At 48.2% G+C, this 16,729-nt stretch overlaps 1 long non-coding RNA gene across 4 annotated transcripts; it reads left to right on the forward strand.

Annotated features, from left to right (window-relative positions):
• The first annotated feature begins 1,902 nt into the window (after positions 1 to 1,902).
• LOC141422494 (uncharacterized) lies at positions 1,903 to 15,692 on the forward strand. Of its 4 annotated transcripts, none has more exons than XR_012447081.1 (5): positions 1,903 to 8,418; positions 9,040 to 9,150; positions 9,688 to 9,811; positions 12,835 to 13,096; positions 15,170 to 15,692. It is a non-coding gene; the product is annotated as an uncharacterized lncRNA (long non-coding RNA). The 4 variants fall into 4 exon arrangements; XR_012447079.1 differs by lacking the exon at positions 15,170 to 15,692 and having other exon boundaries at positions 1,903 to 7,011; positions 8,148 to 8,418; positions 12,835 to 13,522; XR_012447080.1 differs by lacking the exon at positions 15,170 to 15,692 and having other exon boundaries at positions 1,903 to 2,155; positions 6,690 to 8,418; positions 12,835 to 13,522.
• Positions 15,693 to 16,729: the final 1,037 nt, after the last annotated feature.

A 16,729-nucleotide genomic window follows, 5' to 3' on the forward strand; every position in this document is an offset into this window, starting at 1 on the left:
TTGGTGAATTCGAGAGAAAAAATAAGTTTCTAAAGAAACACTGCCATTAAATTGCACTTCTGCACACTGTGTTCAAGGTGTCCAGCACCCACCTGCAGCCTTGATTGGACCCTTACTTCTCCCATGGAGTTCTGAGAGTAGGAGCTGGCCTTTCCTAAGTCCCCTTAAGTGGAGCGGGGCAGCTGGATGTGAACCTTGTCCCTCGTGTGGTGTGTGGGCCCTAGGGCAAGTACACCTACTGGCTGATGCTACACCCGAGACGTCAGAACTGTAAACCAGGGTGAGAAGTGGGTCAGAACCAGGGCCCCCTTGGTTCCCCTTGCTCAAGCCTGTCTTTTTTCTCTAGGCAGGATGATTCTGCAGTTGCAATCTTGAGTGATGACCAGGAGGGACTATGTATTTATCATCATTTAGAGGAGGCTCCACTTACTAAAGGAAGCCTGCTGGAAACACTACACAGTGTCACACACAGCAGCCTTGTCCACCTGGTGTTTGCTGTGTCTCTTAGATGCTTCAGGGGGTCACTTCCAGTGGTGGTCCTGCACCACAAAGTTCTCTCTGTGATGCTCACCCCAAATCACCTGATGAGATGTTTCTCAGACATTTCTTACCTCTGTCACTAGGTGGCCCATGGATGTAGTTTCTTGCAGGGTTTGGCTGGTATGGCACAGAGAACAAGACTGTGTTTCTGACTTAAGCACAAATGAAGCATTTGAAGTGTTTGCTTTGTCAAACGCCAAGTCTTAAAAATCACCACGTGTCTATGAGGAAGTCAGTGGAAAATTATAAGGAACAGTGTGCTTACCTCTCTTTGAGGACAATTTATTTGATGGAAAGAATACTACAGATATTTATTGCTGAGCTCTGGGACACATCTGGGTTGTAGCCCTTCTTTTCTAGTGATTGGTGGTCTCACTCCATGAATCTCAGATGCTCCCCAGGCTGCATTGGATATTGTCACTAAGTGGATGTCATTTCATCATTGGCAGGATGAATTGAATTATGAGAAGAAGATTTTTTCATGCTTTTATTCCACCAACAGATTGTCTAAGTTTGAGCCTGGTATCAGTGATCTTAACATTACTAAATATTATGTAACCTGTCATTTTGGAGCTGAGTTCAGAATTTTATACTGTTCTACAAAGATGACAGTGATATGGACTTGTTCTTCAAAGCCATATAAAATAATAGTATACGTGACGATTGTTCCGGGAATAGAGAAATCTTGAGGCAGACTAAATATTTTAATGTGAAGAGTGTCTATGTGAACAGTGGGTATGTTTGCAAGTGAGTTTTTACATTTATGCTGTTTAAGGAAGCTGTAAGGCTGGAGATTTTATAAAATGGTAAGCACATTGATACACTGATCACCGAATGTTAGGATTGGCGGTGAAGTTTCACAAGTTGAAGAACTAAGTGCATTGTGTCCCCCAAACTTCTTCATAGGTTTAACTGGAACAGTTTATAAATTCAGCCTTGCGGTCACCAGGACCTCCCAGGTGGTGCCCTTAAGCGGGTCCCTCGTGAAACATGGCCCTTCCAGGACGGCTCACTGCTTATCTGGGACATCCCTTCTAAGCTCAGATTGCTTCCTTCCCTTGTGGATGGACGTGGCTCCCTCAGGGCTCTGCTACCTTGTGGGACCCACTAGAAAGCTGCGAAGGTCGGTTGTGGGGGAATCACGCATCTCCTGGGAAGAGGCTCTTCCTCATCGGGGCACTGACAATGGGAGGTTGATGGAGTCTGCCATGGTTTCGAAGGGTGTGACTCTGAGAAGGCTGTTTCTCACACACCCACACTCCAGGGCTCCCAGGGAATGTGCCAGTGAACGGAGAGGCCGGTTCACGAGGGCTGGCGCGAGAGGCAGGCTTGGCTCTGACTGCCACAGAGGCGATTCTCCACTTGTGCATGCAGCTCAGTGCTAGCTCAGCAAAACGCAGCTGCCAGTCCCGCTGCGGCAGCAAGCACTGTGCCCAGGCCTGCAGAGCTGCGAGCTTTTGCTCACCTCCAAGCCCGTGGCTGTGCAGTGCGTGGGGGAAGAGGAAGCAGACGTGACTGGAAGCTGACGGTATAGCCAGTTGGTGACCCCTGGGGACAGCTCCTTGGAGACTCAGGGCACATGACAGTGTGGTCTACCCACCAGGGACTTGCAGTGGTGAGTTTAGATGCCAGGGACCTGGTCCCCTTAGCCCAGGGAGTCCTGCCTCTGGCACTTTCCTCACACCTGGTTCCCTTTGGCATGGGTTAGGGGCTGAATGCCTTTCCCTGTTGGTGAAAATTTCAAGCTTGATGTCACCACTCAACGCTCACAATTGCTTGATAATTGCTAGGTTTCGAGGAGAAGTTTTGGGATAACATCTTGGGGAGATGAGTTCTCACTCCTGCTTCTTGCTCAGACAGCCTTGGGATCCTTGGCTCCTCAGGACCCCCACTCAGCAGGCTAGTGCTCCATGGTCCTGAGCCTCAGGAAGAGAGATACCTGGGTTGTCCCACCCACTCTGCCTCCAGCACCACGTGGGACTCCAGTCTCTGTCCTAGAAAAGCACTGGTGGTGGGAACCAGTTCTCTGTGCACAGGCAGAGCTTAGCTGACTCTTGGAACTCCAGCAGCGGAAAGTTATGAAACTGGGAAGGTGGTAACCAGTTATGATGCGCATATCAGTACATGAATTCAGCTACGATCTACTCTGTGTGTGTGATCTTCAGAATCTGTTAACGAGTGCAAAGCAGCCAGAATTCCTGAAATGCAGCCACCCGCTGCTTCTTCTACCCTCTTGTTGAAGCCCTCCAGTCTTTCCCCTGCGTTTACCATAAATTTCAGATCATTAACCTGGCCCAAATCCTTGCATGGCCTGCCTCTGCCTGTTTCTTTGAGCCTGTCTTACATTGACCTGCTGTCCTCTGCTAGGCTTTAATGGCCTTGTCCCCTGCCTATGCACTTTCATAGCTAATGCTTCCTGGAGGCATGTGTCCTTGACACCCCAAATTCACACACAGACTGATGGCTGCACATTCTTTTCTTGTCCTCTGGTAAGCACTTGTCGCTTGTGTGTTAATGACAGTCCTGGAGGCTTCCCAGGCCTCTTTCCTCAAGGTCCAGAGACGTGTGCATTTCTTCCTCATGTTTACTGCAGCTGCTATTAGTTGCCATTGGGTTATTGTTTGGTGATCATCCTTTAATCTGTCTCAGGAGTGAGGCCCAGTTTGTCCCATCCAGAGCACTCCTGCACCTGGCCCACCTGTGTGGAGGAGGAGGCAGCCTATGTGATGACTGTTTGAATGGATGCAGGCCATCCAGTGGTTTCCACCAACTGTCTCTATTTCCATGTAATGGCCAGAGGGCTACAGTGTTGCAATCTGGGTTTATTTACAACACTTTGATTCACTTGGCTGGTTCTGCCCATTTTCCTGGGATTGGCTTTGCTGTATCCCGAACCTGCACAGATGGGCCAGGCGTGAGTGATGGTGGTCCCCCTGTCTCCTGAGGCATTTCAACATCCTGACACTGCACCAGCTGAATGCATGGGATGTTTAAACCTTTCCTTAAGACATTGAGGATATTGTGGCATTTCCCACCATTTTTCCTGAAAGACTCATTCTCTATGTCCATGGAGAACTATCACCTTCTATACTGAAGTGTTAGGATCTTTTTGGGAAATAGAGGTGTGTTTGGGGCTGCTGCTGTTTCTCTTGCTAGGCGATGTGGCCTGCCTGGTGCAGGGTAAATGGTCTTTCACACGTTTGTGAGATGGTGAGCTACAGACATAGCCAGGATGGACGTGCTCACACCTGCTGTTATTATGCAGACTTTACTCATCTTCCATTTCAGATCAGCCTAAGAGTTTAGAGATGGCTTCTGTTCAATAGCTTGTATTTCCCACACAGGTATGGAAACCCTCCAGACCTTTTCTCCTTTTCCAACCCTTATGTAGTGTAGCAATTCTAACATAGCTCACAGCTGTGGAAAATTTTAAGAAGAGATAGTTTCCTGCAAATCAGCCCTGAAGAGACTACCTTTTCACATCTCCTTCTTCTGATGCACAATTAGGACAAGAGTATCCAGTCTTTGCTTTGAAAAAAGACTCATTTTTCACCCGAGACAACTGTGCTTTGGGGCTTCCAGTTTGCCTCAGTTGAAAAGCCATGAGCTTAGGGTCCTTTCTGGATCGTTGAGGGGTTCTCAGCATGGCTGGTACCAAAGGGTCCATCCCCTGCTCCTCAGCCCCACTCCAATGCGGTGTTTCCAAGGCCGTCGAGAGTTTGTTCCTCTGTTACCAGGCACACTTTCAAACGTCTCTGACTCAACATGGTTTGACAAGGGATTTTTCATCTTTGTGATGGTGTGACTGTGTTTCCACAGCCATTCCATTCTTTACTTTCAGTTTAGTATCCATACATTACTTGACTCACCTGAACACTTCATTGTAAGTTAGACTTCGTGTGACAATGATAGTTTGAGGAGATGCTGATCCCATTGTGAGTAAAGGTGCATTGTGGGGTGCACTGGATTCCCAGCAGAGCCCCCATCCATGCAGCTCAGATCCTCCACATGTCCCTCCTTCCTAAGTAAGAGGGTGTGAAGAGCTGAAGCCCAGGGTTGAGTTTATGTACGTCATTGAGTTCTGAAAACATCCCAGCTTTCTGGACAACAACAACAAAACCCAGCACATGGTAGATCTGAAAAAGAAGCTCTTAGTGACAACTGAATCCCCAAGACAGCAAGTTTGTTGGATTACTATTATAAACTGAGATTTTAGCCAACGGAAGAGGACACAGATGAATGTCAGGTGTTCTTCACAGGGAGTCTCAAATGAGTGTCTGCTCTGTCACTCACCTTCCCATACTGGCTTGTGGAGCTTTGAGGCACAGTAAATACCGAGTGTCATGGTGACTTTGCAGAGTGTCAAGGTGCAGTCAACACTGAGGGTCATAGTGGCTTGCAGAGTGTTAAGGAACAATTGACACCAAGTGTCTCCGAGTAGTTGCTGCTTACTGAGGCTCTGTGTCACTGTGGTCACCTGGAAAGACTACATGGTCACAAGCACCTGAGTGTCAGAACTGCTCCCTGAAATCCCATCAGTCTGGAATCTTGTCCTGTGTCAAGGTAGGTGGCTTTATCTCAGGACCGTCACTACAGCACCCCTGGAACTTCACTTCTGAGTTCTCTGGAGTCTTGGGGTTCACTGTGAGAATCTCCAATGTTGAAACTCCCTTAAAAATCACCTGATGCTGTCCTCATCCCCAAAAGATGACAATTCTTATATGTGCTCTATGTTCCAGATTAAAAAAAAAATCTATCTTTTTCTATCACTCCCAGCTGTGCTAATTGATTCATTGTAATTATTTTAAGTTAGATTTTTAAAATTATCATTAAACTATAAACTGTTCAAATGCTTAAAAATATCCAACCAAAATCTACATTACCACTTTTAAAGTCTCCTTAAATTACAGCCCCCTTCTCTTGGCTCTTCTGCCTGTGGCTCTGTTTGGAGAATAGCAGGGTCTTCATCTCCCTCCTTTTCATGAGTCTGCTCTAGTGGAATTTTCAGCGGCTTTGACTGAGATCCTTAGTAATAAATCATTGCCTCTTTTCCTAACACCAGAAGTGGAATGGAACATCTTCCCTTTTGTCCATGCTTATGTCTGTTTACCTGAGCTTTTCTGATTTCCTCCAGAAGGATGTCCTGGTAAACTCAGAGACCCCAGAGGAGGGCCTACCACACCACTGTGCCACCACCTGCTGTGAGCCATAAGCACTAGCCAGGTTTGCTGCCAGCACTTTCCCCATGGCCTGCTGTAGCTCTATATCCTGACTGTCCATGGTTGGGAGCTTGGAACCAGGAGATGCCAGGGCTGTGAAGAGGAGGGTTAACTGCTTGAACAGGAAATGCTGAAGTCTATATTTAATAGGGTCGACACTAGTGTTGCTGGAATCTCAAAGAAGTGGCTCCCAGCTTTTATTGCCTAGTTTATGGAGATGGATGACCCAAGTGCTTTCTAACTGAGGTGGCCTTCCTTGTTCTATGCCATGTGGTTTTCTTTTCTTGTTGGCACACTGGAAGGTAGATGGCCTTTCTGGGGATGCTGCCATCCAGCAGGACTTCGCTGCTCTGGGCTGTGGCTGTCTCAGAAGACAGAGGACACATCAGGACACTGGGGTAGGGCCTGTGGGGACTATAGAGTTCTCCTGCTCTGTGGAAGAATGTGGGAGATTACTGTAGACCCATTGGGGGAGTTGTGGTCAGTGGGCGCTGGGGGACTCCAAGGTTCTGTGACTGTTGCTAGAAGTTAAGAGCATGCACTGTTTCAACCATAACAAGATGGCGGCTTCTTGACTGGATAGCCTGAGGCTGACAGTGATGGGAAGGAGCCGGAGGAGAGGATTTGTGAGGACCTAGTATTTACTGACATGGGAAGCAGGGTCTTGGGACCAGTTCAAAGCTTTCTGAAGGAATGGCTATGCCCTGGGACTATTCCAGGAGTGATCCAGGCCCCCCCACCCCAGTGCCCACCCAAGTGCATTACAGAAGTGCCCTTGCTGCTCCTGGGCATCCACTCTTGCAGACTTGGATGGCTCCTGCTGTGGTTCTGCTTGCACTGTGACCCATATGGCAGGAGGGGACAGCCATTCTGCTGGGGTCTGTCTGCCCTTCTGCTAGTGGCTCTTTTTCTTCCTCTCACCCACGTCAGAGTGACTTGCAGAGGTGAGACAGACAAGATCTGGAGCAGGCTAAGCCTCTGGAAGGCCTGGCACACTGCCGTTGCTCCCAGAGAGTTGTTTGCATTAGCTGTGAGCTATGGAATGTCCTGGAAGAGCGTCTGGCAACCCTGCAGACCCGCAGATCTGTATCTTCCCTGAGAAGTGGGACACTACCTTTCAGCCTGCAGAGAGCTGGGACTGGGTCCCAGAGGGCACTGCAGCTGCACTGAAGCCACATGTCCTGGTGCCTTGGATGAAACCTAGAAGCAGCTGAACCTGTGACTGACATCACCTACAGCCGGGTCAGGGCAGGTAACCTCACCACTGTCATGGCCAAAAAATAAGCATGAGAAGAGAAGTGGGCCGGGCTGTCCTCCCATAGCACCATGTTCTCAGTGCAGGTCAGCAAGGATGGAGAAATCTGTCAAGCTTGGGGCCTGGAGTTGGGTGGAGAAGGGTGGGGAAGGCACTGGGCTGTACGTTCTGGTCAAGTGTATCAACCCTGGCCTTCCCTCGTGGTGCCTGAACCTCACAGGAGCAGGATCCAGGGCACAGGCATTGACGTGGTTCCTATAGAGCCAGAGTGCAGCTTCCTCACAAACCCTCTGAAGCGGGAGTGACCCCCATCAGTGAGCAGGTTCCACATGAGAAAATAATCTCAGGGGCAAAGCGTCAGAAGCAAACTCTGTGCTCCCCACAAACCCACCCACCAGAGACTAATCCCAAGGGAGCTGGGGGCACCGGGTTGAGACAAAGCTGGCAGTGACTCCTGGGATCCCTCTACATAGTGGCCTTGGCATGGCAGGAGTGGGAGGCAGGTAGATGGAGGTGGTCCCAAGGCCAGGGGCCAAGCGGCTGCCCAGAAACAAGCTTGTTACCTACAAACCAGTTCCTCTTTGATGCATTTCTAAGTGTCCCTTTTAATTTTTTTACATTGGTAAAAAGACCGTATTTTTACACTGGTAGTGCTGTACTTACGTTGCTCTGTGTTATGCAAATGAATGATTTTCCTGTTCCATTTTAGAGAAGATTTTTAAAAAATCAGGAGATTGATTCCATATGACATTACATGCTCCAGCTGAAGAAAAATTCTAACGATATGAGGAGCACACGCTAGTTTTTTTAAATCATGATTTATGTAACAATGTTCTTTAATTGGAGATTCAGTAATCCTATTACTGCACTATAGTAAGTCTTTTGTGTCACTTAAGAATTTAGGGTGAGTAAAATTTCATCTGTTTTTATGATGCAAACATCCTTTTATTAGTCTCAAGGGAATTTTATATTGCTAGGATTCCTTGATTAAAGTCAAAATGTTTTACTTATAATTCTTTTACTAACATAAAATAAGTTTATGTTTAAGATATCATGCTACAAAGTTGGGCTTAGACCCTAAAGTCTTCTCTGGTGTCCTCATATTGCCTGTCCTCTGTCTCCTTCTCACCAAGGAATTGGGGTGACAGGAGAGAAGGTGCAGATGCCCTGGTGGAACAGAGATGGCAGAGACCCCAGCTCTATGGAAACCCCAACCAGAGGTTCATTTCACGGTTCTTGGCTTTCCAGTACCACTGTCTTCAGACCCCCGCACAGGAAGAAAGTGCGGAGCTTTCCTGCCACAGCCTACAATGAACGCATGCTTTTGAGAAAGCAGCTTCAATATCTTTCTTCTTCCTTTTTCTCACCCTCCTTCATCATCTCACTTCTGTAGGTTTTACTGAGGTGAGTGTGGGATGAGTCCAGAGCCAGGGCAGCCCAAGCACCTCTGTGAGGTGTCAGTAACTGTTATCAAAGTTTTGGCTTCACCCCAGAGCCCAGCCTGTCATCCTCAGTGCTGTTGGAGGGAGAATGGCCTCACATTTCTGTCTGAAGTTACAATGTAGTGGGCTCTAGGTGCTGTCTACATGTGTTGTGTGCATTCTGGTCTCAGCTACATCCTCCCCTTATACAGGGGTGAAAAGAAGTCTAAAGATGGGAACCCAAGATGTTCCCAGACAACCCAAACCCACACCGATAAATGCCATATTTATATGCATTCAGAAAAGCACTCCAATAACCATGTGTGTTCAAGTGCAGTCGGGTTTGTCATTAGTCATTTAACTTTCTGCCTGTTTGGCTGTGGGTGTGAAGTCTGTGTCTTCTCCCATGACAAAAAGTAAGGAGACCACCCGCAAGTGACACCCTTCCCTGTTCAAAGTAGGCTGGAATTAATTATGGGGATAGCTGTTGCTGTGGACAGTTTAATTACAAAGTGCATTTCATTTACAAAGGCATGTACTTCATATGTATCTAGACCATATTATATGGATCTGTCATATTTACATTTTTTTCCTGTACACGTAGTGTGGTGATTACAGACAGCATGGGGTCTGAGCTGGTGGCCTCGCTCCCATCCCAGCATTCATTCTCAGTGGGTGTGAAGTGGCCATGAAGGTCACTTCTCCTCCTGTGTAGGTAAGGACAGTGACAGCTCCTGGCACACTCCCACACTCACTCACAGCCACGCACTGAGGAATGAGCCTGACCTTGGTCTCGCTGCAGAAGAGGGGGCAGGGGGAACTTGGGGACTGTGACTGACCCACACGGTAGCTCTTGTGCTTGGAAAACAGCATCCTGGCATGGTGGTCCAGCAGCCTGTCTCTGCTCTTGCGACATTTTATAGCTAGTGTGACCTCTTTAGTTCAAGGTCTCTACTTTCTTTCCTGTTTGTCTTGAGAGCCAGATGACATTTACGACGCAAAATTGATAGCCTCAAAGTGAGAAATCCATTGCTTTTTATTGCAGTCACAGTGTTGTTCAACCGTCATTGCTGCCTAGCTCCAGAATAGTTTCATCACCCAAAAAAGAAGCCCTGTAAACACTGAATAGTCACTTCCAGTCCCTGGGTCCCCGGCTTTTCTGTCTGCATGGATTTGCCTGTTTTGGACATTTCACACAAACGGAATTGTAACCTAAAATAGGGGTCGTTTTGTGTCTGGCTTCTTCACTTAGCACAACGTTCCAAGATCTGCCCATGTGGACCAGGTGTGAGAGCTCGCATGCTTCCTAAGTCTGAGTAACTCTCCAGCGTTGAGATGCACCACCACCCATCTGTCCATGAATTCTGGATGGATACGTACGTATATTTTTCCATCTCTGACAGCTGTGGATCACGATGCTGTGAACACGCATGTTCTAACATTTTTGAAGATTTTCCAAAAGGAAATGTCCTAGAATTACCCTTTAGTAAACAGAACAAAATTATCAGTCATCTCACGTGAACGTGTTGTTTTGGGTTGTGATGGTTGTTATTACACACAAGAGGTCAGTTGTGTTTCCATGGGGTCTTGGAACTGCACTTGCTTTGCTAAATCGTTGACGTTGTGGGGAATGATATTTATCACTGAACGTTGTGGAAGTATCGAACATGTAAACCCCCCACCGAAAGTGCTTGTCTATTGCCAGGATCGCTGTCTTGGACCCACAGTGCTCTTCTGCATCAGTCAAGTCTTCTGCTCTAGGAAGAGGGCTCATTCCTTCTCTTCACCAAACACCTGTTCATTGATGACTTGTAGTGAATGATCATGACTTTCAGTCCTTTGCTTTCTCATAATGGTTAACATGACTGGAGTGGAGATGGTGTGAGTCACTGGGAAGCTTGGGGCTCTCAGTTCTGAAGCCCTGTATCTGAGTTGCACACGGATGGGTCCAGGCTAACTAACCTGTGTCCTGGTTACAGTAGCAATTTTGGTGCTGCTTGACATTAGCCTTCTTTGAAACCACCCATGTCTGAGCTGACACCAAAGAGAAGCTAAGTAAGTAAACACACAGTCCTCTTTAGCAAGCAGAAACACTGGCTGTACTGATGACATATGTGCCTGATGATAGTGAGATCTGACAGCTCTTTGGGTGGAGCCTGAGAAGGGATTGACCTGGATAAGATGAATGGTTACTCTTCCCAACGGAAGGGTTGGGAGCATCAGCTGGCTGCCAGTTGGCATCTTGGATTTCTCAAGGGATACTGCTAAGTAGGGGCCCAGAATGGTTTCTGCATCCCACAGGTTGCACACATGGTGATGACAGCAGCTATCAGTGTGTTCGGCTCCATGCTGTCGGGCTAGAAATAGCCACACACATATTCTGATCACTTGCTGAGCCAGGGGCGGACAGCAATGTTGGTGTGTCGTTTTGTGTCCGTCAGCTTCCTTCCTTAGCAGAGCAGCTACAGGATCATGAAAAGACCTAAAAGGGTGATTGTGGCAAAGGCCCAGGAAGAGAGGGAAACTGCAGAGAGAGAGAGAGAGAGAGAGAGAGAGAGAGAGAGAGAGAACCTGGGAGCTTGTGGACAGTGTGGGTAAAAACATCGCTGTAAAGCCAACCTGTTGAGGTCTGAGATAGGAACGAGGATAGACAGGCAGTCCTGTTATGAAGCAGCAAGGAGAGTGGCTCTTTGTGCTCAGGTCCCCATGTTTTATGAAATACAGAATTTGTGAGCTGTGATTTTTTTGAGCAAATCTCTGGGCAAAGTGAAGGAGCAGCCTGACTTTCCTGATTGCTTACAGGAGAGTGTGAGAAGAGAGAAATTACTCGAAGGTGGAATTTTAACCAGAAGAGAAGTAAAATGAAAACGTGGGAAGTTTCTCAGGTTACCTATGCTGGAAAAAGGGCAAAGTCTTTTGTGCATTGGGGAAGAACACAGATGTGGCCAGGCACCTTTGCTGAGGGGTGGCACAAACACTCCACCCCTGGGAGGCCAGGTGCTGTACACCTCAGATGTGGACAAGCAGTCACTCTTCCGAACAGAGTCAGGACACCCTATCCCCGTGGTGTAAGGACGACCCCAAAGGTGTTTTGGGGATCACCAGGGACACCCCTCTTATCTGAGGTCCCAGAGGGCCACAGTTGCCTGGTGCACCTCACTCTGAGGACCCTTCAGTCTGTCACCATGCTTTTTCCCAAACAAGTTAGTAGCTGACCCCACAGAGATGTCTCTAGAGGTGTACTTCAAGGCAGCCAGGCCTCTGTACACCTACATGACCAGTGACCAGAAAGGAAAGTGCTGGTGAGAGCAAACTCTGGGATGACTACCTGCTTTTGGCCAAGGGAGCTTGGGCATTGGGGTGACCTAAGTCATCCACAGCCAGCATCCCAGTGAGCTTCAGGACCATGTGTGTGGAAGCTGAGGCAACAGCTGGACCAGATATTAGGGCAGGGCCCACACCTTCTAGTAGAGAAATTTAAGATCTCAAAAGCCCAGCAACCAGGCTCTTCCTGGTGTGAAATCCAGGGTAAGTTCAGAATGGAAAGGCATGAAAAGGATGAAAGGCTGATTTCTGGAAATAGAAAACAGCAAGGCTCTGTCTCCTTCACACACACTACACTGCATAGGAAGAAGCAGGAGATGATGGAGGCCCATGCCCAGCCCTGGGCAGAGGTCTGGGGATGAGTGGTCAGGCAGGTGCGGGGACCCAGGGCACAGGGCACAAGGGAAGAGGATTGGGGTTGTCGTGCTTCCCATCTGAATTCCAGCCTATTTGATGCTGATAAAACATAAGCCTGGGAGTGGATTTTTATAATTTTAACCCACGAACATTAGCAATGCAGTGAGATACTCCGATGACTTGGTGCAGAGGAGATAAAATGATGTTAATTAATAATTAATGGATCAATTACTGATTAATTAATGATTAATGAACACTTACTTCTTTTCCTTGCTTACAATTTATTGATAACAGACATTAAGCAGTGTGAAGAAAAGAGGTTCACTTCTGACGCATGTCTAGGTTTGAGCCTTGCCCTAGATAAGCAAGCTCTAATCCTGAGAAAGCGTCCCTGTCTTCTTCCTGATGGAGGATGCATGCACTGGGGAAGCCTGGGGGTATTAGGGTGATGATAGAGTCGGGTCACACGGGGCTACCGTGGGAACTGGGGAATCTGGAGTGGGCGACCCGGACTCCCTCTGAGTCTCATCTCACTGCTCTGAGGAAGGATGGTCTCCCTCCCTGGCCTCCCTGGCCTGACCTCTAGCCACAGTTGCACAGAAACTTTGGCGTTAGTAACATGCTCTCTAGAAATTGCTCTAAAATCTGCTTGTTTGGGAAGTAATTGTGTGCAGCATCAAAAGAAGTAATGATGTATGACACAATCTTCTTCAAGCAGGCTCTCCCGGCACCTCCCACCTTCCAGCCTCTAAACAGCAGACCGACCGAGAAGCTGACTGACTGACCTCCTACTGCAAGTGGAGAGAGACGTGGGTGCTGAACTTTGGGACACCACCCACCTCAGGCCGGTGTGTCTAAGTTCACACTTCCTGCCGTTGACCTCTGACAATGTCGCTTTTCATCAAAGCCAAGAGAGACTGCATTCTTTCAGACTGTCTGGAATAATACCTCACTGGAATTGAGGCCAAGGAAAAAAGATGGTGAGAACCAGGTCGTGAATTAGCACCAACTCTTTTCATCCACTGTCAACCCAAAAGGTTTCTCCCAATAAACGGGCAGCGTGTCGAATGAGAGAGTGCTCGAGGGGCAGAACCGACTGAGCCTCCCTCTGCAGTATTTGGCATGCTGAACTGTGCTCACAAAATAGCTTGCAATCTAATATTCCCCTCGTCCTAGACTGCAGGGAAGAAAGAATGTATTCGTTTAGCGCAATGATGGTAGTGCATGCTCTTAGCTCTCTTTCACCTGTGGCGAGGAGCCCTGCAGGTGTGATCCTGGCCAAGACGCTTTGCTGAACCTAGAGGCTGGGCAGCTGCACTCACAGACACACCTTCATTATAGCTCCTTGCTTCTTGGTGGAATTGACTTTCTATAAACTGGTGTTCACGTTTCTCTGAGCTAATAAAAATGGGAGTTCAAGAAAGAGTTTATTTCTTTAGCGTGGTTGGAGGGAAAAGTGACTTTTTAAAAAGAGTGTACCATCTTTTTACCGTGTGCTAAAGTCCGGAGCTGAGGACATGGAATAGAACCAGAGCGCCCAGCTGCTGGCAGAGCGTGGGCAGGCCTCGGTGCACGTGTGTGCACGTGTGTGCATGTGTGTGCGGGGTTCTTCCAAATACGAGACCAGGAATTCCGCGCTCTCCCTCTTGCAGTATTATTTATTCTTTCCACTCTTGTACCTCCCTATTGCCACAAATCCTCTTCTACTAGTCTAGAGCACAGTCAAGGACACCAAAAATCAGCCTTCTCTTTAGCTGTTTGACTGTGACAAATTGCGGATGGCTCGCCAAACATAGCAAGACTGACAAAAACTTAGCTTTCGTCAAATTAAAACAAGTCTTAGGGTCAAATACTTCTTTTACACAGAAAAGATGAAAGGAAGGCTCCCACACGTGTCCTGAGCAGATATCTTTCCATATGAACAGGAGCCCAGCGAGGGAAAAGAATTAAACCACGTCCATCCTTCTGATGGGAAGGCTTAAGCCCTAGTCCAGTAGGGAGGGATGTTTTTCTTTGATGTGGATGAGGGGACTTTTGCTCTTCCTTTTCAGCTGCCACAAGAAGGGGCAGGAGATTTTGCCCCTGGTCCTCACTCCAAGCTCTCGGGAAAGCTGTGGAGGAGTCTGCATCTCAGCAATGGCTCCAGAAAGTCAGCATGGTGGGGAAGGAAATGTATGGGCCCTGTGTGGTCACTCTGGGTCTGTTTCTCTGACCTGTTACAGCAGAAGCGAGGCATGAGACTAGCTTCATTGTACTCCTTTACTCCTGATGCTCAAAAAAAAAAAAAAAAATGACCAAAGAAGCAGGAGCCATTGTGAGGATAATGAACCCTCCAAGGTTCTTCGGGCATCGCAGCAGACCTGTCTCAGGCCAAAGCCTCTGATCTTTGTGTCATTCTCTACAGACTCCTTAAGTTCACTGCCAGACAGCTCAGATCCCGTGACCACCCTTCCTCTGCCTTGTGCCGGGTGTGTTGGTCTTGAGTGACATGGGCCCCTGTGAGGCAAATGTTGGTGGAGATACTCTTCATACTCTGTTGAAGCAGCACAGGTGCAGCTACGACCGAGCCTGTTGTGTGCTAATGACTCTTGAGTTGTCCTCTTAGCCATCTGCATGTGCAATAGGCCAGGTCACGTGAGGACCCCTTACTGGGGAGGAGGAAACCATTTGTGTGTAGAACTCTGGAAAAAGTATTACTGTGACACCAGTTAAATGTTTGGCAGATTTAAGCTGGTGGAACATTAAAGGGTTGCCAGGCTGTAACCCCATGGACACCCTAAGAACAAGGTTCTACAGACCCAGAAACAGCTGTTTGTGAAGGGAGTAGTCTGAGCCTGGGTCTTCTGTCACAGGGGGCTTATGACAAGTGAGGTCCTGAATGTTCATCGCCTGCTGTGCTGTGCGAGTCACCACAGCTCCATGGTCTGAAGACAATGCATTTTTTCATGTACAGTCTGGAGGTGAAATGAGTCTTAGTAAGACAAAACCAAGATGTTGGATGGCTGTACTCCTTTCTGGATACAAGGGGAGAATCAATCTTTTCCCTCTTTCAGGTCCTGAGAGCCCCCTTTCAGAGCCAGCAGGAGCCACAGTGAGTCTTTCTCAAGAGACCATCCTCTGCTCTGGTTTTCCTGTCTGACCATCCAGGTGATGGCATTGGGGCCCACCTGCACCTCCCCACTGAGTTCAAATCAATAGTGTAAGAAAAACGATCTTTTCTGTCAAAGTATTTGTGACCCGCTTAGATTGCTTAAAAATTCCTCAGGTCGCCATCTTAGGTGACTTGCATGTTTAAAGGGTCCTTGCTTCTTCTTCCAGATTCCCATACAACTCCATTGTCTGCCAAACTGCATGCCCTAACCCATCCCCCAAGCCTTTTAGCCGATCAGGAAAGACTGTGAACCTTTGACCTGGACAAATCCCAGGTGAGGGGCAGGTACAACTGAGTCAGGGATATAAGGAGGAGCCACGGTTGGCCATTTTGTGCTTGCGTATTGGCTTAGCAGGGGGAGCACCTGCTTGCACCCTCTTGAACAAGAAAATTGCCTTGTCAAGATTTTCTGTCTCTTGTGTGTCTATTTTCGGCACTGGAGGGTTATCAATTCCAACAATAGCAACCTTAGTTCCACCTGAATTTATCATTCCATTTTCCCATGTAACACAGCTGCACAGGCTGTGGATGGGGTGCTGAGGTTTTTGCAGAAAGAGAGCAGTGACATTTCACCCACTATAGGGTTGGTCCCAGCAGAGAACATGGCTGAACATGGAAGTGTTCTGGACACTGCCACCCTTGCAGTGTGTCCTGTCCAGGGAAAAGCTGGCCGGGTGCATTCAAAAGATGGGGACTTGGAGCCCAAGGGTGCTCCAAGTGAAGAAGCTGGATGAAATAGGGCATGATGGAAGCCTGAGGAAACCTGTGACCCGCTGTGAGGTGCAAAGGTTTTGTATATTTTGTGGCTGTGCCTCTGAGTCACGTGGGTTCCCACCTCCTTTCCTGGCAGATCTACCATTGCCACACTGCTCTTTCCCATGGCTACACTTCCTGCCTCCGTGTGACAGGAGCACAGCTACACCGGTCTGGCATTAACCGCCACTTGCCTTATTTTAACGTCTGTTTGCCCTTCGCCATTGTGTCCTTGCATTTAAGGTGTGTCTGTTTTTAGTAGCTTATCATTCAGTTGACACCACCCTTGATAGGAAGCATTCCATGACACAAGGTGTCTGCCAAGTGGCTGGGGAGGGAGCAGCGGTGGTGGCATGCATGCTATGTGTGCAAGGAAGGCTCCCAGGGCCTGAGCTGGCTACAAGACGGTGTGCAGAAGCCCTGTGCTCTGCTTCCATCAGTGGGAAGGCACTGGGGACAAGACGGGCGATGGCCAGCAGCCCAGTGGGACCATGTGTGCCCTCCCCAGCCACACCTTGCAACAAAAGCAGCAGGAGCAAGCTGCACAACCCACAATCCAGTTTCTGCTCTAATTGAAGGAAAATTTCTGTTTGAGAGTCCTAGCCTGCTCAGCCTAGGTCCTTGGTTGGGGTCTTTTGTTTTGCTAATGTAGATTACTGCTGGCTTTAGGGTAATGGCTAATTTTAAAACTCCCTGTGATAGCCTCTGG

Source organism: Castor canadensis, chromosome 1 (assembly GCF_047511655.1).
Source record: "Castor canadensis chromosome 1, mCasCan1.hap1v2, whole genome shotgun sequence".
NCBI lineage: Eukaryota > Metazoa > Chordata > Mammalia > Rodentia > Castoridae > Castor > Castor canadensis.